The sequence below is a fragment of the Apus apus genome, chromosome Z, assembly GCF_020740795.1.
Source record: "Apus apus isolate bApuApu2 chromosome Z, bApuApu2.pri.cur, whole genome shotgun sequence".
NCBI classification, from domain to species: domain Eukaryota; kingdom Metazoa; phylum Chordata; class Aves; order Apodiformes; family Apodidae; genus Apus; species Apus apus.
The window spans coordinates 10,925,703-10,952,630 of record NC_067312.1 but is presented as its reverse complement, the minus strand read 5'-3'; the positions used below and the strand labels follow the sequence as shown (position 1 = coordinate 10,952,630).

Here is a 26,928-nt window from a genome sequence, read left to right as displayed (position 1 = left end):
CACTTCCATTCTCCATGTCTCACCTACCTGCACAGATCTCCACATCTCTCCATTTTTGTTTGGTTCTCTTGGGCTTAACCAGTGCTCAGATCCATCTCAATCTTGCCTACTGAGAGGAGTTACCAGCCAGCATCTATAATACAGAAGAGGCTTTGGACTTAGTATATCAAGCTGACCCAGTTTACATTAAACAGAGGGTAAAAAGCAAACAGCTCTGTGAAGAAATCTTTTTAATTTTTCAAGAGCAGATCTCTGGTGTGTTAAGGAGAACAGTCAGAAAGCCAGTAGGAACAAAGAGTTTGGAGAAGTACTGCGGAAAAGGCTTTGATTGTACATCAGAAAAAAAAAACAACACACACACACAAAAACCCAAAAAAACCCAAAACAAACCAAAAAGCACAAAACCCCTGGAATCACAAGTGAGGTGAGGAAGTTAGAAGAGCAAGGCTCCTGACCAACCTGAATGAATAACTACACCAAGAAGGATATTAGAGGTAACTAGAGCAGCATATTTGGTGCTGTTTGGGCAAGAAGAATAGCATTGAAGCTGTGGCGATGACAGGTTAGACAATATTGAGAAAAGAAGGTCCAGAAAAGGAAATGAGCTTTTGAAGTGGAAGTAAGTTCAAGAAGATGAATGCACTGAAGTCAGAGAGACAAAGTACTCTTGATCCCACAACAATGAAAGAGACCTGTCCTTAATATTAGATAAGGCTTTCAGACAATATTGGAAAAGGACACTAGGACTGGGAAATAAATGAAAAATGAGGCAAAACACAACATGGGGTTGCTAAAGGTGGATTACTGTCTGGCTATCAGGTATAATACCAGAGTGAGATCTTGAGTTGCCAGAAGCGTCAGACTGGAAGAAAACTGAGATCTCTGGGACAGAGAATTCCTTTTTTCTTTGCTATCATAGCTTCAGACACCTGAGAGGTGCTAACAGAGCTGTGGACAGGCTGTTCCTGTATCCACGGCAGATTCTCCAGGGCCACCTGCACTTTCTGCAATGCAGGTCCAGGTCCTTTGATTCCAGAGATCCAGCTGTACTTTAACTCTAGCATTCTGCACCACTGCAGTGAAGAAGACACATGACAGCAATTTTATCTCCTTCCTGTAAATCATTTTGGCCAGCTGTAGTCACTAGAAGCTTTTGTCCATCTTCTAAGCATCTCAAGGCAGAGATTATCTGTGCACTCTCACTGCTTAACAGATGCTCTTGTAGGAGTGGCACCTACTAACTAGGCACAGCCTGCGTGTCCTGGGGAGTGCTCCTATCCTGCACAGCAAAGGAGGCTGCATCGCCTTCTTTTTACTCCTTTAGGGAAGCATTGTAGACACAAACTACACACAATTTTTCTTCCACACCCCAGTAAAAGTATGTGTATCCTGCTGAGAGATGTCTTGTTGCATGTCCTGTCCTCCGGCCCATGATGCACCTACGAACACACACGTACTGTTGTTCCCCCCCACCAAGCTCCTGCAGAAGCCTGCTCTGCAGCAGCACCACAAACACAGTCTGGTACCCAACTACAGCAGCACATCCCACTCCCTGCTCCTGTTGGGCTGAATGGGACAGAGACCTGGAGGCACAGAGTGGGTTCCCAGGTCCCAGGGCAAGACAGGGATGAGAAGAAGCGGCAGCTCAGGAAGCCCTGTGGTGAGCAGAATACACTCTGCTCCATGGTTTTGCTGGAAGCCGTCTCCTTTCCATCTGGCATCCTGCACTGAAATTCTGGGATCATCTCCTTCACCAGGTGTAAAGGCCAGAGAACCTGGCCACTCCATAGTGATGGAGACGGAGCAACCAACTGAGAACCTGCAGTAGCAAAATGGTTCCTTCAAAAAATACTGCAGAAAAGGCTGTGCTGAGGATCACTCCCACCCCCACAAACCCTCCATGGCTGTACATAGCACTGACCAATTGGGAAACACAGTGAGAGGCTGGAGAATGCCAGTACAAACAACACGTTCACACTCCCTGACAATGACATCCCTGAATTTCCTCCCTTGTGCCCTCTACCACTGGTCTCTGATCCACAACCCTGCAGCTCTGCAACGCTCCTCGCACCTGCCTCTTCTGCTCCAAGATTCCTCTGTAGCTCTGCCAAACATTTACCTTTTCTTTTTTTACATTTTCCCTACCATCCTGTTGCTCCTGACAGGCCTAAAGCTGCTTTATCTGAATTATTATTAGGTCACTGGAAAACTGCAGTAAGCTTTTGTGAATAGGCTACTCCCAAGCTTGCTCATCAGCAACACTGGTATATGAGACTGTAGCTGTCTAGAGGTACAAATGCCAGTCTCTAGTTTCCCCAACTCTCCATATACCTCTACGACACCCATCTATCCAGACCCTGTATGATTTGTTCCTCAACAACCAACGCTAATGAAACTCTCATTAAGACTGCATCCCCTCAAAACACCTGCAATTGCAAATTCACGTGCTCAGCATCTTCCATAAGTGCAAACATCACATCTGCTATTTGCTTATCCTCTTTTTGTTGCTACAGTTCCATGAATACATTCCCCTACAGAAACATCACTGTACCACAAAGACAGAAAATCTCATTCTTTTATACCTTTGCCTTATTGTTCTTGCTGACTGTCATGCTGAACATTGCCTCTCTAGCATCTATATCCCTGGCCCACATATACCATTCTCTTTGTTCAAGCCCTTCTCCCAGTGCATTTGCAGAGACAATTTGATGGAAGGATTTGTGCAGAGGGTGGGGGAGGGAAGAAGAAAGAAGGCAGGGAGGGAAAAGAGGGATTTGGCTATAACAAGACCATGTAATTAAGCTCTAGTAACTGGTACCCAGCCTGGACCCCTCCTTTCAGTAATTAGAAGCAGTAATTCTTCCATTCCTAGATAAACTATATGATCTGTGAAAAGTCAAGGAGAAAGCATCCATTGACACAGCCAGCACAGACACACCCTGGGCAACACAAAGGACTCCAACCTGCACACAATGCATCTCTTAGCAAAAGAGCAGGGTTTTACCTGCCACCATTTTTTGTTTGCTTTTTTTTTAAACTTAATCCCTTTTGAACAATTAATCTGCTGGTATTTGGCGGGGAGGGGGGGGGGGGGGGGGGTGGGGGTGGGGGGGGGGAAAGGAGGGGAAAAAAAAGCCAAATGCCACACTGACAGCAGCCTCTCCTCTGTCTGCACCCTTTGTTTCTGGCTTTTCATGGAAGCGCTGCCTGTCAAAACAGCTTTTGAGCTGCACAGCAGCATCACCGCCAGGGATGCACAGCGAGCATGGTAGCTGGCAGGACCAAAACAAGCCGTGAGGGCTCGGCTGCCATGGCAGGCACAATGGAGGGCTGTGCAGTTGCATTCTCGGGGTGAAGCACAGCTCGCCCCTGCACAACCAGCCCCGGATGCGACAAGAGCTATTTCAGAACCACAACGGACAAACATGCATTCTGCACAGCCTCCTCACTTGCTCACACCCGTGACAACCACAGCAGCTCCAAATCAATGCAGCCTCTGTAGAGACAAAGCAATCCCCAAATCTCTAAGCTCCACTGGTTAGCTGGCAATCTCTACAAAACCAAACCGGCCGCTTCGCAGGACAACGAACGGCCCGAAAACCACCAGCCCACCCGGATCATTTCTCCACCTCACCTTTCCTCAGGTCCTCTGTTCCCCGTCTCCTCTCACTGAACACGCTCCGCTCCAGCACTGCTGAGCACTTGGATTCCAGCAGGCTCCGTGCTCTCTCACCAGGATGCTGTGGGAAACACAGAGTCAATTTTTTATTTATTTATTTTTTAATCCCAGCTGCATCCCTGGCAATGCAGCATCCCTGCGCAATCACATCCCCAACGCTGCTGCTGCTGCTGCTGCTGCTGCTGCTGCTGTGACGTTGCTGCGTGTGAAGGAGCAAGCATGCCCACAGCTCCACCACTCCAGCTTGCAACCAGTCCCTGCAGAACCTCAGGCAAGGCAGGGAATGGGTGGGAGCAGAGGAGAGGAGGGGAGGTAAGTCTAGCAGGAGATGGAGGACTGATTCTTACAGGAGCTGGGAAATTGGGAAGGTAGCATAAGGAGGAAGAAAAAGACTAAAGCTTATGCCATAAAATAAGAGCTGCAGCATCTTGTTCTGTGGTGAGCTTGGGGTTCAGGCGCTGCGTAGTTGCAAGCTGCCTGATCTCTTCTCCTGGGTTTGCAAAGGAGAACAAAAGGACCTGGATTGTTACGTTCCTCCTGTTGATAATGGCAGCCAGAGCCCTTGGAGATAAAATGCTAGTTTGCAAAGCAACGCACAGGAGGAGGAGGATGCGAGGACATATTACTGAGATATCAGGAAGACTACAGGAAGCTTCTTGAAGCTTCTTTCACATTTCTGTAGTGCCTTCTCACAGAGAGCTTCATCAACAGTATCTACACAGCATCCCTGAAATGCAGCCACCCCCAAAGGGAGATGCAACCACCAGCACTTCCCCTGGTGCCAACCACATCTGGCAGGGCTGGACAGCTGAAGTCCCTGCTGTCACACCGAATTTCAAATCGAGGTACCAGTGACATTTAAGTACAGCTTGTGATTAAAGTGCTGCCCATAACCTGGGCTAAATCCCAATGTCTCTGCAAAGCAGTCCATGGCAGATCTTCCTTCCTGATACAAGGGAACCGCACCTGCAAAACCCCAGGCTCTTTTGCTATCCTGGGGCCATGTGAAATGATTTTTCCATCACCCTCTTCCACCAGAGGCAGCTGCAACCTACTCTATAGGTGCACTGCAGTTCGTGACAGCGCACAGGTAGCTTCACCAAGGGACATGTGGCTACTACCTTAGTCTGGATATGACCACGCACCCCAAAACAGCCTGTGCTCCAGGCTTTGCCAGGGGAGACACTTCCAGTGCTGGAGCACCTGCCTGGAGACAACCATCCTGGGGGGACCACTCATATTATTGCACTTTGCCATCTAACTCCACTCCTACAGCCACTGCCCTGTCCTGAGCTAAGAAGAGCTCAGAAAATGAAGTGTCCACATCCCTGCAAGCTAAACCAAATCCCACCTCTTAAACCAAGCCTCCATGAGTAGCAGGTAAGTCAGAGAAGACCTAAAAATCATGGAACAGTTTTGCCTGGAAAAAAAACATAAAGATCATCAAGTCCAACCATTTACCCAGCACTGCCAAGTCCCCTACTAAACAATGTCCCTCAGCATCACATCTACACGTTTTTGAAACACCTCCAGTGATGGTGACTCCACCAATCCCTTGGGTAGCCTATTAAGTGCTTGACAACCCTTTCAGTAAATATTTTTTTCCTAATATCCATTCTAAACCTCCCCTGCCACAACTCGAGGCCATTTCCTCTTGTCCTATCACTTGTTACTTGGGAGAAGAGACTGACCCCCACCTTGCTACAACCAACTTTCAAGTAGTTGTAGAGGGCAATGAGGTCTCCCCTCAGCCTCTTCTCCAGGCTAAACAACCGTAATTCCCTCAGCCACTCCTTCTAATGTCACACAGACACACAAGTCAAAGAAATCAGGAACTATCACATGCTTCAATACTTGTCATTCTATGCCATCACGCAACACCCAAAGCAGCAACCAAATAAAACAGGTACAACAGCCTGGACAAAGCAACACTTTGCCAGAAGCTTCTGCCTCTGGAGAGACCAACATAAAAAGCTACATCACAAAAATGTTAAACTTACTAGTAGAAGTGGCTGTCAATCGTCTCGGATCCCAGGCCACCTTTAAAATATCTCTTCAGATAACATTAAAATAGTATTTCTGACTGAAAAACCAGCAGGTGTTTCCCCTCAAGGGCTCCAGAGGCAGGAGGCCTGGACTCCCCTGGTGCAGACAGACCCTCACAGAGATCAAAAAGAAAGGGCTTTGGGCTGTCCATGGGCTGTGCAGCCCCTCCGCAAGGCCCTGGAGACAGCACTGCAGATGTGGCTTTGCTGTTCACCCCCAAAACACTGGGGATGATCCCATAGCCCCTCCTGAAGCCCAGGCTCCACCAGTGCCTGCAGAGAGAGGCCAGTGATGCTCGTGCCCCACCCGTGGTCCTTCACACTGCCCAGCCCACCGCTTGCCCACCAGAGCCCGCACCACTGCCTGGTCCTGTTCGAGCTGCACGGACAAGCCCCAGGGAGGACACAGGCGTGAGGGATGTACCTCCATGCCTGGCCATTACAGCTAGTCCTGCCAGGCTCTGCTCCACTCAAGCTGCAGTGAGTGAGACTATTTACTGTCCTCCCATCAGCGTGCAGCCCCTGCACCCCTGTACGGCCAGTCCCATTGTATTGTCAGCGTTAATTAAGGCAGGCTCAAGCAGACGTCTCTGGCTTGTTCAGCTGGGACCGTTGGGGAGCAGCAGCAAGGAAGGAGACAGTCTCAGCTGTGGAGCTCTGTGCAGAACAAGGAGCATTTGTTACCCAGTAGACTCGTTCCCACAGCAGAGGGGATAATGGAAACTATTTCAGTGCCCTCCCCAGTCCTCCATGAGCATTGCCAATGCTGACGCCAGGAGATATAAATGCTGGCAGGCCCCGTGCTTGCCTGCATCCCTGTCCCTGCCATAGGACACTGGCATTAACCAGTTCACTGACAGCAATGCCTGCCTTGTGCAGCAGACACTACAGCAGATGGAGTTGGGAGGCTGTTTTGTTAAAAACCAGACAAAGCAGTGCAGCAGACAAGGAGATAAACACCCCCTGAGAAATACTTCTATTTAGGTATCTGTTCTCAACATAAAAATTTGTATCCGCCTCCCGAAAACACATCCAGGATGTTCCACCCACCCCAAGCTCATGTGGCCTTGTACCTCTGCAGCAAGCACCCCGTGGCTGCATCTCTATCCCAGGATCTGTCACTCTCAGCAACTGATGGGCTGTGCTAGAGCTTCATAGGCAGCAAGAGTCTACAGGCACTAATGAGGAAGAACAAAGCTCCTTCCTGGGGACTGTCTTCTAGGATATAACTTCTCTTTGATCACAGAGATGAGCTGGTGTGAGAAGGGGCACGTGGCTGACTCACAGTCTGATGCAAGGAAGGGATCAGGAATGGTGCAGGCTGGTGACTGTGCTCCTTAGAGAAACAAGGTGAGGGAGACGTAGGTGTCTGAACATGCCTGCCTCTATAGCAACAGGGGTCCCCATCCTGCTTGGCCTGGAGAGGTAGGGATAGGTACTTACCAAAAACCCACTGTGGGGTGCAGCTTGTCAGGAGAAAATTGCTTTTCAAGCAACACCAGTCTCATTACTCACAGGCATCACAAGTGTCAGGAGGGGTTTTTGTCATCTTGCCTCCTTCTCCCTTGCTCCAAGGGTGTGAGAACTCAATGCCCAATACGTTCTCCCACCCATAAATTCCAGTAAGGAGGTGCATCTCATTTCCGGTGATGGGCTGCAGTAGAGCTCACCTCTTTGGTGAGCCCCATGTGCTGCACTCACACTAGGACATGAGCCCTGTGTGTATCTGGAGTGCTTGCTGACAACAACCACATCAAACAGATCATCTAGGCAGAAAAAAAGCCCAACACATTTCTACCTTGGCCTCACACTCCTTCATTCACCTGCCTCCATGTACCATGCAGGACTTGGCTGCTAAGGTCAGCAGTCAGTCACATAAAAGAAAGGAAGAAACCTTTCCACTTTTAAATGCAACTCTAGAGCAAAATCACAAGCAGCCCAAGCCACCCACCTATTTGCTGTTAATCTGCTCTGGTGATCCATGAACTGGAAACAGCTCAGGTGCAGATGCCAGCTGTCTGCCTGGGCTGTAGCTCTGCCACCAAGCACCAGCCAGGAAGAGGTCTTGAATCACTCAGCACTCCAGGAGCAGTACACAACCTGCCCACCCTCCCAGCAGCCAGACGGGAGGCCACTTCCCCACCACAGCTCGTGCCTGTAACCAGCACACGGAGCTGATGCCACCTCCTCCTGAAGGATGGATATTTCGATCTAGCCCTCATTTCCTTCAGTGCATCCAGGCCTCTCCAGCAAATGGAAAGCAGAACAAGCAACAGCAAGCTAATCACCGTGGCAGACCATCTGTGTCTTGCTATCTGTGGGTCAAACAGCAGGAACGTGCCTAGGCTACAGCTTCTGGATCATCACGACCCTATTTGTAGCATGGCCACAGGAAGGAAGGACATGGCTGCTCTTTCCCACATGTTCCATGGTCCATGGACCACTCAGGAGCAATGAAGGAGCAGCTCAGTGCCTTCCCACCTTGCTCACTCATTCCTCCTGTCAGAAATCTGAATTCCCAAGACATAGAAACTCCACCCAACACCACTGGGGACGTTTCAGCAATGCCAGAGAGAGGGATGCTGGCCAGAGCTGAATGAAGAACATGGTCCTGATCAAATGGAGCAAGAAGGACCAGAACACAGAGGACATCAGAAAAGCTGAAGAAGGTGCTGAAAACTTTGTAAAAATCCTCAGAACGGAAAAAAAAATAATTAAAAGAATTCCTTATCCCTGCAAGCCCTGCCTTTCAAGGTCAAACAAATCTCTCTCTCCAACACAGAGATCAATACAGGCTGATCATTACGAATACATGCTATTTCAATTCTATCAGAACAAGTATGGGAGCTTTGAATGAGGGGTCAAAAATCAAAGCAGATTGAGAAAAGCACATATTAGTGTAGCGGAAATGCTGCTTTCAGTCCTGACATTTCCCCAGGGGGTCACTAATCCATTCAGCCTGCCTTCCAAGGGGAGCTGAGGACAGAAGCACAGGAGTCTGTGGGGTTATCCCTGTGGCAGACATGTTCACAGCAGCAGGATCCTCATGGCCCCTATACGGATTGTGCCCCAGTTAGCCCTGCCAGCTGACCAGAACAGCAGGACTGATTTCTTCAAGGCTAGTGACCCAAGGCAGGAGTCACACAGCAAATGAGAAAATGGCTTGAGAAGAGGCAGTTGTTGATGTATTTTTTTTCCCCTCAAAACTGGCCACTTCTGGTTGCTTGCTGTCTTCTAACAGAATTCATTCCCCAAATTCAAGCCTCTGATGTTTAAGAACATTCTCTAGATTTCCAGCTTGTCTTTATCCATGCACAGCTCACCCCTATTCACTCCTGTTCCAAAAATGAGCTTTAACGTCAGTGTTTATCCAGTCTGAGTTTAAAGTTATATCATCAGAGTTCTTTAATCACTTTGCATTACATAGTCTCTCCACTTCTTTGATCATACCCACAACCCTTCTCTGGACCTGACCCAGACTGCATACAGCCTTCAGAGAGAGCAACTAGAAATGTACACCATCATCCAAGCAAAGTCTCACCATGCCTAAATGCACTAAAATTTCCTCATCTACAGCTACAAATATTTTGTCCAACATGGCATGTTGGATTACATTTATCTTTTTTATGGCTGGTCATACTAGCTGCTCACTAACAGTTAACTAGCAGTTAGTGAACAGCTAGTCACTGATAGATGCTGGGTTTTCTCCCGTCTCTCTCATTGTCCCCAGTGAGCTCCCAGATGGACTTTAGCATCTTGCTTACCCCTCATGCACAGAGCACCATGCAATTTTGTGCTATCCAGTTCCCATCTACATTATTTCTTCAGGACATCTAAGCTTTTCCTGCTGAGTAACCCTGAACCACCTCTGATGGTGCTTCCTAGCTTGTTTAGGAAACATCACTGGCAAAATTGTACTTTTTAATGCTCATATATATGTCAATTTGACGCCTTCAATAGCTTCCATTTTGAGTCTACTCTTTGCTAACAACTTCCCTTCAGATCAGTAGCTCCTCTTTCAATATTTGTGTTAACTTTTTCTACTCCGTTTGCTGTTCCTTCCTTCTCTAAACAGGTATTATGGATGGGAGAACTCCACATAGGTTCAAGGGCAGGCAGAACAAGTGCTTGAGAAATCTGTTTCAGGTTACTAAACAGATAAACTACCATAGTCTTAGCTAATTTCCTGGAAAAAAAACCCAAAACATTAAGATATGATCTCTTCTTTACCTGCTCTCAATTCTTCCCTAGCTGACCACTTGAACTGCTTTTGGAAAAATAGTACTGAGCGGGGTGGACCCCTCATCCCAATCACAACAGTGGTTTCCACCCTACTGTATTAAGGTCAAATTCTCCGTATTGCCAGCAGCTTGATGCCTCACTGCCCAGGGACAGAGGCTTTAATAAGCTCCATAAAAAGTCACAACCAGATAGGGCTAGTGCTGGCAAGGCTCCCCACGGGGCTGGGCTGAGTTCCAACATACCACTACAAGACTGAGATGTCTGCAAGAAAAACCTAACCTAGCCCACAGCCAGCTGTCTGCCTCCAGTCCCTTCCAGCCCAGCATTCCAGTATGTTTGTACTGCTTATTTTCTAGGAAAGTGCTCCTGTCAACATTTTACAGGCAGGAGACTGGGGCAACTAGGAGACATGAACCACTTGCAAGGCTGCAGGAAAGGAAGAACTGATCCTACAACCCCAATGCTGATCTTTTAGACTTAATACTTACTACTCCCAGAGCAGGAGTACAAAGAAATAGCTTTTACGCTAAAGGAAATCAGGACAGAAACAATAGAGCAGCTCATGAATCATGCCTGAGGTCTCAGCTTCAATCTGATAAACAAAGCTCATAAAGCTGCACAGAGAATCTTCAATTAAAGCAAACCCTAGATAAAACTGACTCAGTCTGAGAGTTCAGAGTGCCTAAAGCTGGAGCTCAGCTCTAGCAGCAGCCCTGTTTATTCAAGCACTCACTTGCACACTGATGATACATACACTCAGTAGGAACATACACTTTCATCATTTAAGTCTTGGCAAAAGGAGCAGAAAGGGTATTGTTAAAATATACAAATAAATAAATAAATAAGCCTTCTAAACTGGCAATCAACAGCTCTGAGCAGCCCATGGTAACAGTGGATATTAAGGTGTTACTAGATTGACTCCTATTAAAAATATTTTCCAAAATGGAATCAATGTTGCCTCTACAGCACAATTTACCTAAACCATTAGTTTCATCATAACTTAATAGCCCTCTGCCATGCGGAAAGACTGAAGTTGCCACATTACATACTGTATTGGAACTGGTGAATTTGGCAGCCACAGTTCTGCTGTATTCACCGGTTTGTATTCTGACCTCAAACAAAAATTATACATTTTCAACCAAGCAGCTGAAAAGCTGCAGGGCTGAGCTGAATTCGCAGCCCTGAAATGGATCACTGTCTCCACACCAAGTGCAACTCCAGGCTGCTGTGTACACAGCATGCACTGCTCAAGGAAGGTGACTGCTTATGGCTCCCATGATGTACACCAAAGTGACGTTCCCTTCCCACTCCAGGGGCACGGCCTGGCTGACTCAAAGTAAGGATGGCTGCACTGCAAACAAGCCTCAGCTCACAGGGACCGCAATGGAAGGGACAAGGCAGCAAAGGGACAAGCAGAGGGGAAATGAAATGTCACCGTTGGACACATGAAAGGCCACATCCAAGAATGAAAAAAGCCTCCTGCCCTCCTGTTTCAGTACTGTGTTATAAGTATTCCAGTTTTCCAAGGCAGCAGCTCTGGATTTCATACAGAAAACACACACTCACCCCTCTCTGTGCATGCCAAAGCACTTTTCTGCCATCACTGCTCAGGGAAACAACAGAGGTCAAGCAGTAAGATCTGTCAACTCACAACAAAGTGTCCCCAGCAGACCTCCCAGTTGTCAAACACTCCCACCTTTGCAACAAAATCCAGGGAGTGCGCAACCACCAGCTGATTTCTTACGGACATATGATATTAATTATGGTTGTTTATACTGAATTTTTCCCAGAATTTCTCCATTCACCATCCCAACTGGACATGTAGTGCTGCTCTGCAGTGTTTCCTGCCCCAGCTGGCTATGTTTTAGTGGCAAACAGAGCCATGTCTAGACAGCTTGTGGTTCTGCAAAGCACTCTGTGATTAAAAGAGGCTATTGAAGGTACACTCAAAAACCACCCATTATCAGCAGTGCTACAGCAGTGCTGCCAGCCATAGGACTCCAGTGACACCCAGGAGACTGGCTGTACTCCTGAGCACCCACATGCCAGCAGGCATTTAGAAAAGCTGCAAAGCAGAGAGGAAAAGAACCACTGAAAACTTCTGCTAGAAAGCCTCTGTAATGCAGGCTTGTAACTAAACCCTGGAGACCCAGCCCACCACTTTGTGCACTTAACCTGCTGGCTCTCAAATGGAGATGTTGTTTTTCACTCTTCATCTGTATCATCCACTGCCCCGATAATGTGAGCTGAAGGGATAAGGTCTACACATAAACAGCAAATTGGCATATATTATAATAATTACCATGACACCTCATACAGCACAGATGGCATGTCCCCACCCATAATCATCATGCATGACCTGTTCATTCAGAAGGGATCTGTCGTTACCACAGATCACAGGATGAACTTGAGTAATCATAGAACCATAGAACTATTCAGGTTGGAAAAGGCCCTTGGGATCACCGAGTCCAACATCCATCCCTGCTCTACAAAGTTCTCCCCTAAACTGTATCCACCAACACCACATCCAAACAACCCTTAAACACATCCAGGGATGGTGACTCAACCACCTCCCTGGGCAGCCTATTCCAGTGTCTAACCACTCTTTCTGTGAACATTTTTTTCCTAACGTCCAGTCTAAACCTCCCCTGTTGCAGCTTGAAGCCATTCCCTCTTGTGCTGTCGCTAATGACCTGTGAGAAGAGACCAGCACCCACCTCTCTACAGTGACCTTTCAGGTAGTTGTAGAGACTGATGAGGTCTCCCCTCAGCCTCCTCTTCCTCAAACTAAACATTCCCAGATCCTTCAAGCGTTCATCATAAGATTCATTCTCCAGGCCCTTCACCAGCTTCATTGCCCTCCTCTGTACTCGCTCCAGCATCTCGATATCTCTCTGCCAGATGCAAGATGTGGAGTAATCCTTCCACTCTGCCCAGCCCTGGCACATGCCTCATGAACATCTCCTATATAGCCAAATTGGTGAGAGTTCAAAGAGGGCAAGGAAAAACAGACAGGAGAGAACTGCAAAGAAAGGAGGTTAGTTCTCTGTAGGAAACTCAGGGGTACATGAAAGCAGTTCTGAAATGTCTAAGAGGCTGCTGCCAAGAGCAAGTCAATAAGCTGTTCTCCATATCCTCTGTAACAGGAATAGGCTGCCTGAGGGGCAGCCAGGGAAGTTTAGGTTAGACATCAGGTGTAACAGATTAAACTAGCCATCCATTACATGACCAAACAGGCACAGCAGTCAGGATGCAATTACATGGCTGCTGGAGGTCTCATTCTTGTATGATTTCTGTTTGACTCAGAGGAGCGGGAAGCCTTTAATGCAGGGTTAAAAACCTAGGGCAGTTTATTCTGTGACAATACCTGGGGAAACATAACAACACAGCAAACCTACAGGTGAAGACAGTGGAAAAGCACCCCATGATAGCTGATCCAGTAGCTAATCCACCTGGCTGTTTAAAACATACTCAAGGGTGTTGTGTTTGTTTTTTTCTAAATGGAGTATGTCTAGCATGAGCTTTCAGCCAGTGTATTCATCCTCCTTTCACTCTCCACAGTGAAGGGTTTTTTTGTCATTAATTTGGTCTTGCTGAAGGTGATCCTTCAACACAGCTGGGAACCTTCCTAAGTTTCTCTTTGGCTATTACAACCCACCCAATACAGCAAGCTGTACTGGGTGTCTCTGCAACAGGTCAGCCCATGATCAATCTTTTGGCTGTATGTACTTACTGGTGTACATTTAATTGGCACAGAGTCTAATCTGCAGCACATAGCTGCCATGCAGCCAGTTGTGCAAGGTCTACCTCCTCCAGAAGACACATTCAGCCACCAGGCAGCCATTCCATAGGCAGGCAGGCACAAAGGGCCAGAACTGGGAAGTACGTGCCTGCCCAGTGCGTGCAGCAATTTTGCTCATGTTGGAGAAAGACCCACAGCAAAGGAAATCCTATATGGATGAAGGGGATCCATGCGTGGGAGGAAATCCCACCATGTTCTTTAAAACAGAAAGCCAAAGCTGGTAGAGGCAAAGCTCAGGCTCACAGCATGCCCACAACCTGGCACCAGAGACGAGGCATGCTACGAAGGCAAAGCAGGTCTTAGGAGATGCCTGACAAACACTTAGTGTTAGATGGAGTTGAAAAGAATGAAACTGGGCTCAGCCTCACAAGGAGCAGAAAAAATCTGGGGCACACAGCTCACAGAGGTATTTCAGCACTTCAGGAACTGCTGGAAACTGTGGTGTGGGGCTCTGGCACCACAGAGAAAAAATGAGGAACATGAAGCAAGGAGGTGTTTGAAGACAACAAACAAGGTCATGTGTCCTCATGCATGCCGGACACATTCCAGTCAGGGGAACAAGAGCATGTCAGGGTAGAAAGAGCCCCAAAAGAGCCCTCAGGAGCTCTGTAGTGCCAGATGATACAATGATATAATAACAAGCAGCAACAACCATGACTCAGAGACCTCCTTTGTTGGTTGGACATGGGAGAGGAACAGGAGGAGCGAGCAGGAAGCCCCTGATGAAGGACTGATTGCCCAGAGCATGTTCCTGGAAAAACAGAAAAATACTTTTCATCTCCATGATGTATTTCCATCTGAAGTCTGTGCTTTCTATACACACTTAAGCAAGCACTCCATCCTGTGCACAAACCCAGCATGTGCCTCTCAACACACAGCAAGGAAAAGAGAAGACCAGCTAAACAGTGAGATGGGGAGGAGGGCTAGCAAGGGCTGAGCATGGGACATACAACAATCCAAGCCAGAAGACGAGTGGCTGCTCTGTTCTCACCCATTCTCAGTGCAACAGCAGAAAACTCTCAGTCATGATGTTCTACTGCGGCCAACCCTAGGAATATCTGCCAGTTAGTAATCCCATATCAGAAGACGTGAAGCATGGAGCACCAAACAGCACTTGTGACCTTTTTAGCAATTTTTGCATGCCTGCTGCTTTCACAGCATTTTTCTCTATCAGTTTAAAATCCAGCCCTTCTGAAAGTAACATACTTGGAGATTGCAGAAGCATCTGACCCTTCCTCTGCAAAGCCAAAAACTAGCACAGATGTAAGTGGGGACGCAAATATGAAGCCAAGGAGCTATATAAAGGGATTAATGTGTAGTCCTAAACCCCACCATTTGAAATAGAAGTGTGGTCTCCCTGCCCTGTGACACTGCTGCTTTCAACTCAGACCAAATTGGTAAGCACAAGCACTGCAACCAAGCTTGCAGCCAGAAGACATCTTGGCTCTTTCAATCTTCTGTATTCAAGGTTCCATGTATTAAACTATGTAATAGCAATGGGGACCGCACTTCCAGAAGAAGACACTTCTCCTGTGTCCCATATTAGACCAGGCAAAGTGGAGCCACATCATCTATCTGCAAGGGAGAGCACCTCTGTCTTCACATGGGGATTCTTGGAGCATGAGCCCTCCAAGAAGCATTCCTGTGACCTCTGGACTCCATGGACTGAATACAAGTGAATACTCAGTGGGTTCTGCTGCGTTTCAGTGGGGTCTCCTGTTTTCCAGCACACAGCAGGGCTGATGCTGCAGCAGAATGTGAGCAGCTGCATACCTAGCACAGGACTTGATCAATAACAGATAAAACCCAGCCTGAGGGAAAAAACCAGCAGCTTCCAGCTCCTAGGTGGGATGGTGGCCCCTGCACTGTCTGCACAGTACAAGGAGAACAGCTCCCCAGCAGTCTCTGCAGTGTGGTCCAGTTTTCAGCTATAGGCACCAACCACACCATGAAAAGAGCAGAATTTTTAAATTCCTTTTCTGTTTATATAGATAGTAAGAATTTCCAGAGCTATGGCTGTTAATTCAGCATATAGATTTAATATGCCTCCCACAATTAAACTAATCTCCAGCTACCAGTTCTCAAGATAAACCCAGTCCAGGGCCAGAATCCCTGCATGTGTCATTGCTATAGCTCAAGACATTTTAGTGAAGCAGCTAGCTCTGGCCACTGGCAGGGACCTGGCAGCAGCCTAGATTAAAGCCCAGGTTAACCCCTCCAGGAATTTCCTGTACCTGTCCTTAGACCTAGCGATAACACTCAGAACACACAGGGGAAGCTCACTGGCAAATAACCCCATTACAAGTTAAAGTTTCACATCCTCCTGCTGATCAGCACATCTGCTGTACATGAGGGTCATTATCCTCTGTGGTCAGCAGAGCAGCAAGAAGAGGAAAACATGGAGTGCCCTGCTGGACTCCCTCCTGCTGCCCCTCCCAAGGGTCCAAGGCTGCTCTCCATGGAAGATTCCCAACACTTTGGCTGAAAGTATGCCAGCATTTGGTGTTATTTTTAACACTTGCTCACATAACTCTTTGGATGAATCCTGGGAAGAGCTTGTCACCAAAATAGTATACTGTGGGCACTATTTATACAGCCATTGGAGCTCAGCAGGGTATGCTGAGGAGGGAAAGCTAGAGGACCCCCTTCCCTCCTCACAGCTTAGCAACTAGGGACATAGGGGGGCCCTAAAACATGGCTTGATCTTTGGGCTAGTCCTCAGATGTAAACCAACACCTGCAGAAGGCCTGATAGCCTTGTCTGTCCTGTTAAGGAGCCTCTCATCCAGATAGGACAGAAGCCCAGGAACAGCAGGCTTGGGCAGGATGAATGGCTGTATGTACAGGGGCAGAAACACCCCAGCTTCCGTGGACTAAAAAGGGAACAGCTGTGCTTAAACACCAGCTAGGCCAGGAGAAGATGCTGCTGCTCTCCTGTTTCAATCCATCCTTGGCTACTGCAGGGAAGTACAGCAGGGTTTCTTGGTCATCACCTCTTTGCCCTGCACAGCCCCAGTAAAGGTGTGCAGCAGTGGAGGAAGGTGAAGAACTAAATGCCAGGGAGAGGTTTGCTGGAAAGCAGGCACCAGGCTAACAAGAATGACTCCCCTTCACCCCGAGGGACAACAGCAGCCTCAGGCCTTTCCATATCAAAACAGCTTGCCCTAAGGCAATGCAGGAAAAAAACCCCACACCCAACCAACCAAAACTAAAAACAAACAAACAAAAAAACACCCACCAACAAAAAAAACAGCCAAACTACCCTTTTGAGACCATCCAGAGAAAGAAGACTCTTGCTGTCTAATTTTCTGGGGTAAAAATAACTTCTCTAAAGCCACTTCCATAAACATTGAACTTCCTTGAATTTTGTCTAAGTTGAGCTTCTTCTGCCTCCTCCCTTCTCCCACGACACATTCAGCCTGCTCTGTACTTTCATGTCTCCTGGAAAAACAGCAGACACGACCTGCAGAAAATGCACAAGGATGCTGCATGAGCACAGAGAAGGCAGGCTCTGGAGCACCAGCACACCATCCTGGAGCAGAAAAGGAGCCACGGTTTGATTTTCCAGCGGGTCGGTAAACAGGAAATGGATATGTACCTTTTCTTTCCATGTTAATAGAGGGTACATCCTGAGCAGCGTACTGACTGTTCATCAGAGCTCCAGAACAATGCCAAATAAAACCACACACACACACGCGCGACTAATTGAAGCATGCTCCCCACGCAGGGGCAGGACCGGCCACGCCACTTTTTAGCGAAACAACGGGAAGGGGTCAGCTCCTACCTTGCCAGATACAATCTCCGTAGATCAGGGGCTCGGCTGACCGCAGCAGGAAGAAGAGAGCATTGCCGAGGCAGCGATAATCCCAAGCAAACCCAGCTCGTCCCCGTGCCGGCTCAGGGATCAGCGAGCCGTGCTGCGGGAGCCGCGGCGCTGCGGGATGGCGGGCGGGAGGCAGGCAACATGACAAGGCACTTCTTCCCGGCGGGAGCTGGCTCAGGGATCCCTCCCGCTGCCAGTCACCTGCCTCTCCTCGGGCACGGCGGTGCCAGGGTGCTGGCCTCGCTCGGGGAGCATGTGGGCGGCAAGAGGGAGGCGAGGGCTGCGGGCTGGCGGCGGTGCAAGGGCCAGGTCGCTAACGCAAGCCCCAGCGCCAATACAGATGCGCTGCGGAGGGGGCTATGGCAGAAATGCAGCTCGTGTTACACAGAGGCGTTTACAGCACGCTCAGAGAGGAGCCAGGGTGCTGGGGCTGTGCGGGCTGGCTCCCCTGCCCGCCTGCTCAGGCTGGGAGGGGGTGGGAGGGCAGCTGCCTGCCGGGGGGGGCCGGGGGGTGAAGTGACCACGAGCCAAGGGAGACACCCCCCCGGCTCCACACCCTCCAGCAGCACCCACAGCTCCATGCGCAGCACCTGCTAGAGGGAATACAGACCTGTGCGGTTTTCCATCCTACACCCCGCACGGGACAGTCCCAGCCGCACACCTTCCCCGGGGGCACTGCAACAGCAGCCCAGCAGGGCTGGGGGAAAGGCTCATCAGAGCATTGCTCCATCCATCTGTGTGACCAGCTCATGGTGCAGGATCCCAGTCCTCTTGTCCAGGCCCTCTCCCCATGCTCAGAGCCTCCGCATCTTTTGAGACCTACCGTCTCTCTCCAGTTCACTGCCTTCAGCACCCCCTGCTAGGATTTGTCTTTCCCTGCCATGTTAGAATCACTTACAAGTGGTACTGCAACTGTATTTACAACAAATACAGAAGATGGGGGATAGGGACTAGCTCGGCAAAGAAGCAATGTGTCTAACGGTTTGGGGGCTTTGCCTCCCCACAACTGGAACCACCAGTAAAGGGGTCTTCAAGGTTTCAGCCACTGCCCATTAAACAAGTACTGAGAGACCTCAGCAAGAGGCTGAGAAGGAGCTGTTTCAGGATGCATACCAAGGCGAGCATAGCCTATTTTCAGTAGGCCTGGTGCCAGGGGGTCATATAGCTCATGCCAGGGACTGGTGACAAAGAACAGGGAGTTCATGTATCAACTGAAGTCTTTTCTGTCAAGGCTGGTGGGACCTCATTTGGAAAAATATTGTCTAGTCTCAAGAGCAAATTTTGAAAATAGTTGACATAGGCTAGTTGCATCAGTGAGTGCAATTAAAAAAAAACAAACAACCAACCAAACAAAACTAGCTTCAAGAAGAACACAGGGACCCCAAAGTAACACGTGTATGTCCTGGTGATACCTACCACAGGGGTGAAGCCAGCCAGGCATTAGGGTCCCTGCCCATGCAGGGGAGTTGGAACTAGGTGATCTCTGAGGTCACTTCCAACCCAAACCATTCTATGATTCTGTGATTAAGCCAGCCTGAAATGCTCCCTGTTGATGAGAGTAGCCAGGTTGTATTATCTGTTGTCTCCTCTCTCCAGCAAACTGCTACTACAGCCACTACCCCTTCACACAACCAGGAAAGCAAGGTCATCAGAGTTAAAAATCCCTGACCCAGAACATTATATCCTTTCCTTAGAGGGTCTGCAATGAGGGAGGTGCTTTATGCTCTCCCCCTTCATGGTCCAGAGATTCTCCACCACAGCCCAGCCGATGTTGGAATGAGATAATTCTCCTGGCATTGAGCCATCCTTGCATTAAAAAAAGGGGAAACTTCCCAATGTAACAACAGTGAATCTGGTACCAGGTGCAGCTCCCCAGGTCTGTCTGAGAAAAAATATAGCTATGACTTCATTACCAAGTATCCATCAACATGGGCAAGAGGGCTCCACACAGGGAGCTGCTTCTCCAAGCATGATGAGCTGTCATGACTTATTCCCATGTAGTGACAAAATGTCTGTCCTGGGGTGACACTGATAGGCTGGTTTGCTACCAATTAAGAAAACACTGAAGCTGTATCTTCTATCAAGTTGCTTCTGCAGCCACACTGGTCTTAGCCAGGGAATGGCTAACCACCAGATGAACCCAGAGGGCTTAAAAACCATTCTCAATGACCTAGGCCCAAACGAGGCAGCTGAGAGTGTTTAGATCAAGGCTGCAATCAGGCTCACCACATCTGTAGCAACAGAAATACTGCCAAGGTACAGAAAAGTGATAGCTCTGCAGCATCCACAGCCTTCCAGAGGCATAAGCATGGGCCTTGGCTGAGGTACCCTCTCTACAAGCTCTTCCCTGTGATTTCTGAGCACACCTGGAGAGATGGGCGAAAGTGATACCCACAGAAAATGGGGATTAGCATCTGTACAGCCTGGCCTCAACTCACTCTGGGAGTTGCTCTTCCCTGCAAGCACTGCTCCACCTCAGCCTGACCCACGGCCCATGTTGACCATTCACTGGAGGAATTCCCACAGTTACAGGAAAGGAACAGGCACAGTCAAGCATGACTTCACAGGAGTTGACTTCTCCAGCTCAGATGCATAAAACCTCAAGCAGAACACCTCCCTGTTCAGTGCCTCAGCTTCCCCACTCTCTGAAATAAGGATCCTAACACTTACCAAGCTGCTGCAGATGTTGCAAAGTTAACTTCATTATGGGATGCTGGCAGCCAGTAAACAGCAATGATCATTCCACAGGACTCTTCTTCCACCCATAAAGCAGAGATTTCTCTCAGCTTTCCCAGGCATAAGAATTATGGCATGTAGCTTTCTTCACCCTTTACCACAGCAGGTATGCTGCAAAGACAGGGATCCCTGCTACCCCCAAAAGCAGGAGCTTCAGTCCCTCTACCAGCTACATCCAGGCCATCTGCCAGGCAGGAATGCAATGCACCAGCCCTGCCTCCGCCGAGCTGTCAAGGCAGCGGAAGGGCTGGGGCTGCACGCTCTGGAATTCCAGCAACGCACAAACACCCTGTCAGCCTGCACCAGGAATGGACTCCTCCCTGCCCCGGACCAGGCTGAATCACTGGAAATACCAAAACAACGATGAGGTCACGTTCCCAGAGCAAGGAACTGGAGCCAGATATAGTCGTGTGGAGAGGCGTGCTAAAAAAGGGACTCGGTGTACAGGCTGGAGGCTCTGGCAGACAGGCACCTCGGGCATTATGTCTCGTTTAAAAACAGCTTGAGCCTGCCAGGAGACTCTTTTTTTTCCCACCGCGGGGAACAGGGAACTGGGCAGCATAACAGGGGCTTTAAACTCTTTATCCATCCCACTGAAAGAGGCCACAAACATTAGAGCCTGTAAGTGTATAGATTTGGGTTCAAGGAGCGAGGTAGAGGTAAAATTGACTAGATTCTGTGTCTGTTGTTCCCGAAATCTCACTGTGATAACCAGGCTTAGGCCTAAGCAGTTAAGAATGCCCCTTCAGCAAGCTGAATGGCAGACAAAAATCCTATGCCCATTACTGTCTGGTTGCTTTTGCTACAGCCTCAGCCAGCTTCCAATAAAAAAAACAAAACCCAAACCCAATATTGCTTTGGTAAGTTTTTCAATGGGGTGAGTGGCAAGTAACAGTGGCTCTGCTATTGCCCCTAGAATGAGCATACTCCATCATCAGGAAACAGACTTCTCAAGGCAGTGCAGTTCCAGCCTTTTCGACTTCTCCATGGAAGGAAACTGGAGACATTTTGCTACTTAGACTGTGAAGGAAATTGCAACATAGGACTTGGAAAGGATAGAGGAATTCATAACAGAATTCTCAATAGCCTGCTTCTTCCCCTCACTGTAGGACGAGACATTTGGATGGATAACAAGAACACCCACAGTTATACGAAGAAGAGGCCCTAAGGATCCAGATTTTGTTCCATCAGGACATAAACCAGATCCTGATCAGAAGCCAAGGGGGAGCAAAGCAAGGACTAGGCAGCTGATGCCAGGCATCGTGCCTGGCAGCCTGGGCAGCAGTCATGGAGATGGCAGGCTCTCTGCAACCACCACAGTGTCTGGCACCCTGACCTGGTGGGCTATGCCTGCACCACTCCCTTCCTCCTGCAAGGGCTTTCAGATTTTCTAATAAAACATGTATGAAAACCAGTGGTAACCGGTGCAAAACTCCCACAGGAGATCCACTAGACCAGAAGTGCTCAAAACCAAATCAGTTCATTTCCATGCCCTTGTTTGTAACAAGAATCACCACACTGAGTCACACCAGTAACTCCTCTGGTCTAATCCTTGACATTTTGGCACTGGCATGTTCATATCACAGAGTATGGAGTGATCTCTCCTAAGACCATACTCTTTGCATAGCCTGCAGCACCCAGGGAACTTCTAGAGCTGGAGATTGCACACTGACCACTTAACAGCCACTGAAACGTGTCTCTGCTATTGAGGTGTCTGGTTCCTTTTGGAATCTGTGTGTATTTTCAGGCTTTATGCCATCTCGTAGCAACATGTTCTGCAAATCAACTGTGTTGAAAAAGGACTTCCTTAACCTTCACCCTAATAAATAACTTGCTGGATGTGCTTCCTCTGCGCTGTGAGAAAAGGTCATTCCTTACTCAACTTCTCCTCACTGTGCAGTGTTTTATATATGCTTTACTCTTCCCCACTATGATCTACTATTACATGTTTAAAATCTCTTCCTCAGTAATCTATTCCAGCCCCGTAATCATCCTTATTCCCCTTTTCTGTATCATGTCTAGGTCCATGCCACTCTTCTTGAGAGACAGTGACCAGACTGTATGTAGTATTCAAGGTGCAGGCACAACATGACTGTATACCTAAGTAGACCAGAATATATATCAGCATTTTTTGATTGATTCTTTATTTCCAGTATGAGGTCTGCCTTTTTGTCTGCAGCTGAACAGTGACTCCAAAGGGCTGCTTACGGGCAGTGAGAAACTGTTCACAAACAACCATTACATGTATAAAGCTGTGCATTTATCAGCATGGAATCCGTTTTATCATGCTAATAGTTTTGCAAGATACACCGATAATTCTTCAGGCAGCTTTCAAACTGGCTAGCCTGACTAATTCACAATCAGAAAATTACAGTTTTTACTCCATCTTCCAAACCATAGATGGATATGTTGCACAATACGTGTTCCACAGAGATCCCTGCAAGACCCAGGCACTGCAGGTACCAGAGATTTGATGGACTGCAGAGCCTGGAGTTTGACATGGAATGCTCTAAGCACAGTGTCCAGGGATACTCAGGATACTTCACCACAGCCTGATGCAAGAAGCTGTGGAGCTCTGCTGCTCATGGTCTCCACCTGAACTCATGCTGGCAAAGGGCCAGGCACAAGCAGATACTAGTACCAGAAACTCCACAGGCTTTGACAGGCAGTCTTAATGCTGTGTATATGGTAGCACAACCATTACAGCAGCAGGACAAACCCACTGCCCATCCCACCAGTGCTGGGATTAGATTAGCAGCACATCAAATTTGCACTCATACACCACCATCTGAAATAGTGTTTTTCCCTGGCATTCCTGGAGTATCCTGGTGCAGTTTGAACCAGCCATTGTGAAACCAGCAAACAAGAATTTCTTCTTATGGAGAACACGAATGAGTTGCCCAAGAAACACCACCACTGTAGTGCATTGTTTTCAGCACAGCAATTGAACTAGCAGAGAGGCTGAAAGCATCCTAAGGCAGTGTCCTTTAACAGGAGCCTTTACAGGTTGTTCCAGACAGATACTGATGTCAGCAGAACATTTGTTATAGCAGCCCAAGAGCTGCCCATGGGGAGACTGTTCAGACAGGAAAAGTCCTGAGGAGGCCATGGTGTGATTGGTGCTCCTTGCTCCCAACCCGTGACAATGTGATCAGCACAACTCATGCCATTTTATGAGGGTGACATCCTGGATGTTTATGAGGGTACCAGAAACATGTTAATAAAATGAAGCTTTAAGTGTAATTATGATAGAGTGTTTTGATTGTTCTGCCAAGGATCCCTGAAAGAACCTGTCAGTGCCAGGTGATGGATACACACTCCTATCCACAGGTCCACTGAGGACGCAGTTGGAAGTGCAGAATTCAGGGCAATGCTTAAGGGCTATGAAGATGCTCAGTGAATACCAACCCCAGGAACAAGAGATGTGATTGTGGAAGTCAATTTTCCAAGTCCAGACAAGCACACACAAGAATGGGAAGAGGAGGAGAAGAAACTGTGGGCTTCAGATGAGCAGCAGATATCAAAAACAAAACCCCAGCCAGGCTCCATGTTCCAGAAGCAGAAGAACAGAGACCAATACTCAATGAACTCCTTTCATCCAAGTTTACCCTGAAGCACTCCAAGATGTGCTGGCAAACTGGCAGGATCTGATGTCTGCCCCAGCTTCAGCAGAGCTTAGCACAGTAAAGAACATCAGGCAGCTAAAACTGCACACAATATCTTGATTTCATTTATTAACAGACCTCATAAGTATTCTGGCCACAAAGCAGCTTGATGGTGTGTGGAAGGCTGAAGGAGGCACTTCATCTATTTCTCACCTGTTTCATGCTAAATATTGCCTGCAATCCCAGCAGAAGTCTAGAAAGAAGGGTGCAGTGAACCATAACCCCTCTGCAATACCCTGGGTCTAGGACTTTACATTTTGTAGCTCACATAAAAAGAGAAAATATCTGCACTTCACCTATCACGTGCTGCCCCGTCAGAAGCTCCACTGACCTGTCCAGCAGGCAACACAGCCAAGCCACTGGATAGACAAAACTCAGTATACCAGGCATCCTGCACAGGAAAATGTGTCAGACAGCATCTGCTGCCACAGCAAAACCTGAACCAGAAGCAGAACTGCAGGCAGAATGTCAGGCAACCATAAACCAAGCTTGCAACTTTTGAATATTGTATGTTGAAGTGAATATTATATGTTCTCTTATCCACAGCCTGAAGGTTTTTAAGGGATGATTGCCAGGAGGTAGGGAAGCCTGTGAAGCAGCTGCTCTAGGTGTTGCGATCTGTGCTCAAAGGATTCAAACTCACTGCTGCCAGCAAAAGTTCACCAGACTGGAATCTGGCCCAGCAGCTTCTATGGAGCACATAAACTAGGAGAGTTTCAGACTACAATTTTTCAACATGAGAGTACAAATTAGTTTTCTAAATACAGACCTGTACTTTACATGGAATGAATGGCCTGGATGCCTGCGGGGCTGATGGAGGGTGGCACTTTACTCCAGATGACACAAAAGACTCCAGTTTAAAATTCAGGACAGCTACTGACTGCCTGAGTCACCTTGGTCTGCATACTTCAGGCCCCAGCTCCCTCCTGAAAGAGAAGATACTGATCCTCCCTGCCCCTTATGGGAGGGGAATGCAGTACAGCTTAAAAGATTCCATGATCTCTGCCACAAATCCCAAAGTTAAGGGAGGCAAAAGGGGCTGTTCACTATGTACAAAAGCCAGGCTTTTCTTATTAAGTGCCTAATAACGGATGTGGAAGCAGGATGCAGTCAGTAACAAAAACATTGCCCTTCCCTTGGGACACGGCGCTCAGATCAGACAGCGCTTTGTCTGTAGGGCGTGGAGATTGCACCTACAGGTCTGCCCCAGCTTTGCCTTCAGGTCTGGGAATAACCCCTCTCCGTGCAAACAAGCAGCTCAGCAGCACAGCCCTCACCCCGGCACAGGCAGCTCCCACCAAAGCTAGGCACGATGCTTCCAGAGAACCTAGGAACAGCCAGCAGTCGGGCCGTATGTTTTCCTACTTCAGAGGAAGCCTGGCCCAGCTCCGATTTCCCGCGACATCTCTTGGTGTTGGGAGAGGGGGTTGGAAAAGGCCAGATCCATTTATAGCTGAAAAAAGTCTGGCAGAGGGCTCAGGGCCGTGCGGAAAGGCAGGGAGCTGACAGCTCAGTACAGCAGGAGAAGCAGGCTGGGGAAAGAAATGGGGTATGAAAACAGCTTCCCTTCAAGATGGGAGCGGCAGAGAGAGGTTGCTCCTCCACAGTGCTAGGCACAGAAAAACATTCCCTACTTCTGAGTGAATTATAAAAAGTAGGACAGCAGAAGACTAGCTTTGGAAAAACTGAAGAGCAGCTGAGCTGCAGCTACGGCCAGAAACATTGGCAGGTCAAAGCCAGGCTGCAAGGCTCTGTGCTCTTCTGCCGAGCTGTTCATCACGTCCACCCCTGCAGCAAACCAACCCCACTCCCTCATCGCTGGAACAGGGCTAGAGGTGGCTCTGGGACAGGCAGCTGAGGCTGGGAACTCGCCCTCGCTAAAAGGAATGACAGCTCCCTCATTCCAGCATATTTACATTGGCCAACACGTAAGTAGATGCAGTAAAGAGCCTTTGCCAGCCCTCATGGAAAAAGCTCACCCCTGAGGAGAAGGCACCAGTTCAAAGCATCAGCAGGCACAGGCTGATGCTATAATGACTTCAGCTGCTCTGCTGTGTTACCAGGCACGAGACTGTGAGAGACGAGAGGTACTTATTTAGTCAACACAATATAGATAACAGTTGTGCACATTCACAGTAATGTTAAGAAAAACTACCACTAAAAGCAGCATTAGGGATCACAGAGATGATGAGGCAGTAAGAAAAACAAATGCAGTCTAGGTAAGGCAGTGAAATTCCAGTGCTATTGTACAGGCACTGAGGACAGGAGAATCATTAAAAACAAAAAAAACCAAACCAAACCAAACCAAACAAAACAAAACAAAACAAAACAAAACAAAACTGATGACCCACATTTAAAAATTATAAACTCAAATTAACAGGTGCAGAAAGGGCCTGGGGAAAACAGAAAACCTATCAAAGAAGGAGAAACTTAAGAGCTTGGCTTGTTTAGCCTAGACAAATGTAGGCAGAGAGCGGATAGAATTGCTCTCTAAATATATCACAAGAGACAAACAAAACTGCTCAAGCAAAAGGATAATGCTGGCATGACAACAAGAGAATAAATGCACTGCAAACACATTTAGGTTGAAAACTGGAGGGGGAGAAAAAAAATAACCAACCACCAGAACAGAAAGCTTCCCAGCTGAAAGAGCTGTTTTTAGGATAAAGTTTTATCAGTGGTCTGATGGGGTTATAGGACACAGCACCTCTGCCCACAGGTATCCAGGAGTTTCCTTATGCTCCTGTTTTTGTTCCCAGGTAGTAATTATCATAGGTCGTTATTCAGATGGCTTTTTTCTTACAACAGGCCTTGTTGAGGATCACTCCAGTTGGGAGAACCTAGGGAAGCATACAGCCCTCCTTTGCCCTCCATTTCATAAGAGCTGATGTAATGACCTCCAGGCTACAGGTCAGTGGAAAAGAGTTGTGTGGATGC

At 48.1% G+C, this 26,928-nt stretch overlaps 1 protein-coding gene across 8 annotated transcripts in view; it reads right to left on the bottom strand.

The window, feature by feature from the left end:
• The window catches only part of RUSC2 (RUN and SH3 domain containing 2), a 56,223-nt gene extending 35,708 nt beyond the window's left edge, over window positions 1-20,515 (bottom strand). The window contains exons 1-2 of one of the 8 annotated variants that reach the window (XM_051643023.1): window positions 20,261-20,515; window positions 3,635-3,740 (exon numbers count right to left, since the gene is read on the bottom strand). The gene's annotated coding sequence lies outside the window, so the exon portion shown is untranslated. Of the gene's footprint in view, window positions 1-3,634; window positions 3,741-5,679; window positions 5,698-14,434; window positions 14,454-17,551; window positions 17,774-20,260 lie in introns of those variants that run through there. The other 7 variants (XM_051643029.1, XM_051643022.1, XM_051643028.1 and 4 more) reach the window with 7 other exon arrangements.
• Between the last annotated feature and the right edge of the window lie 6,413 nt (window positions 20,516-26,928).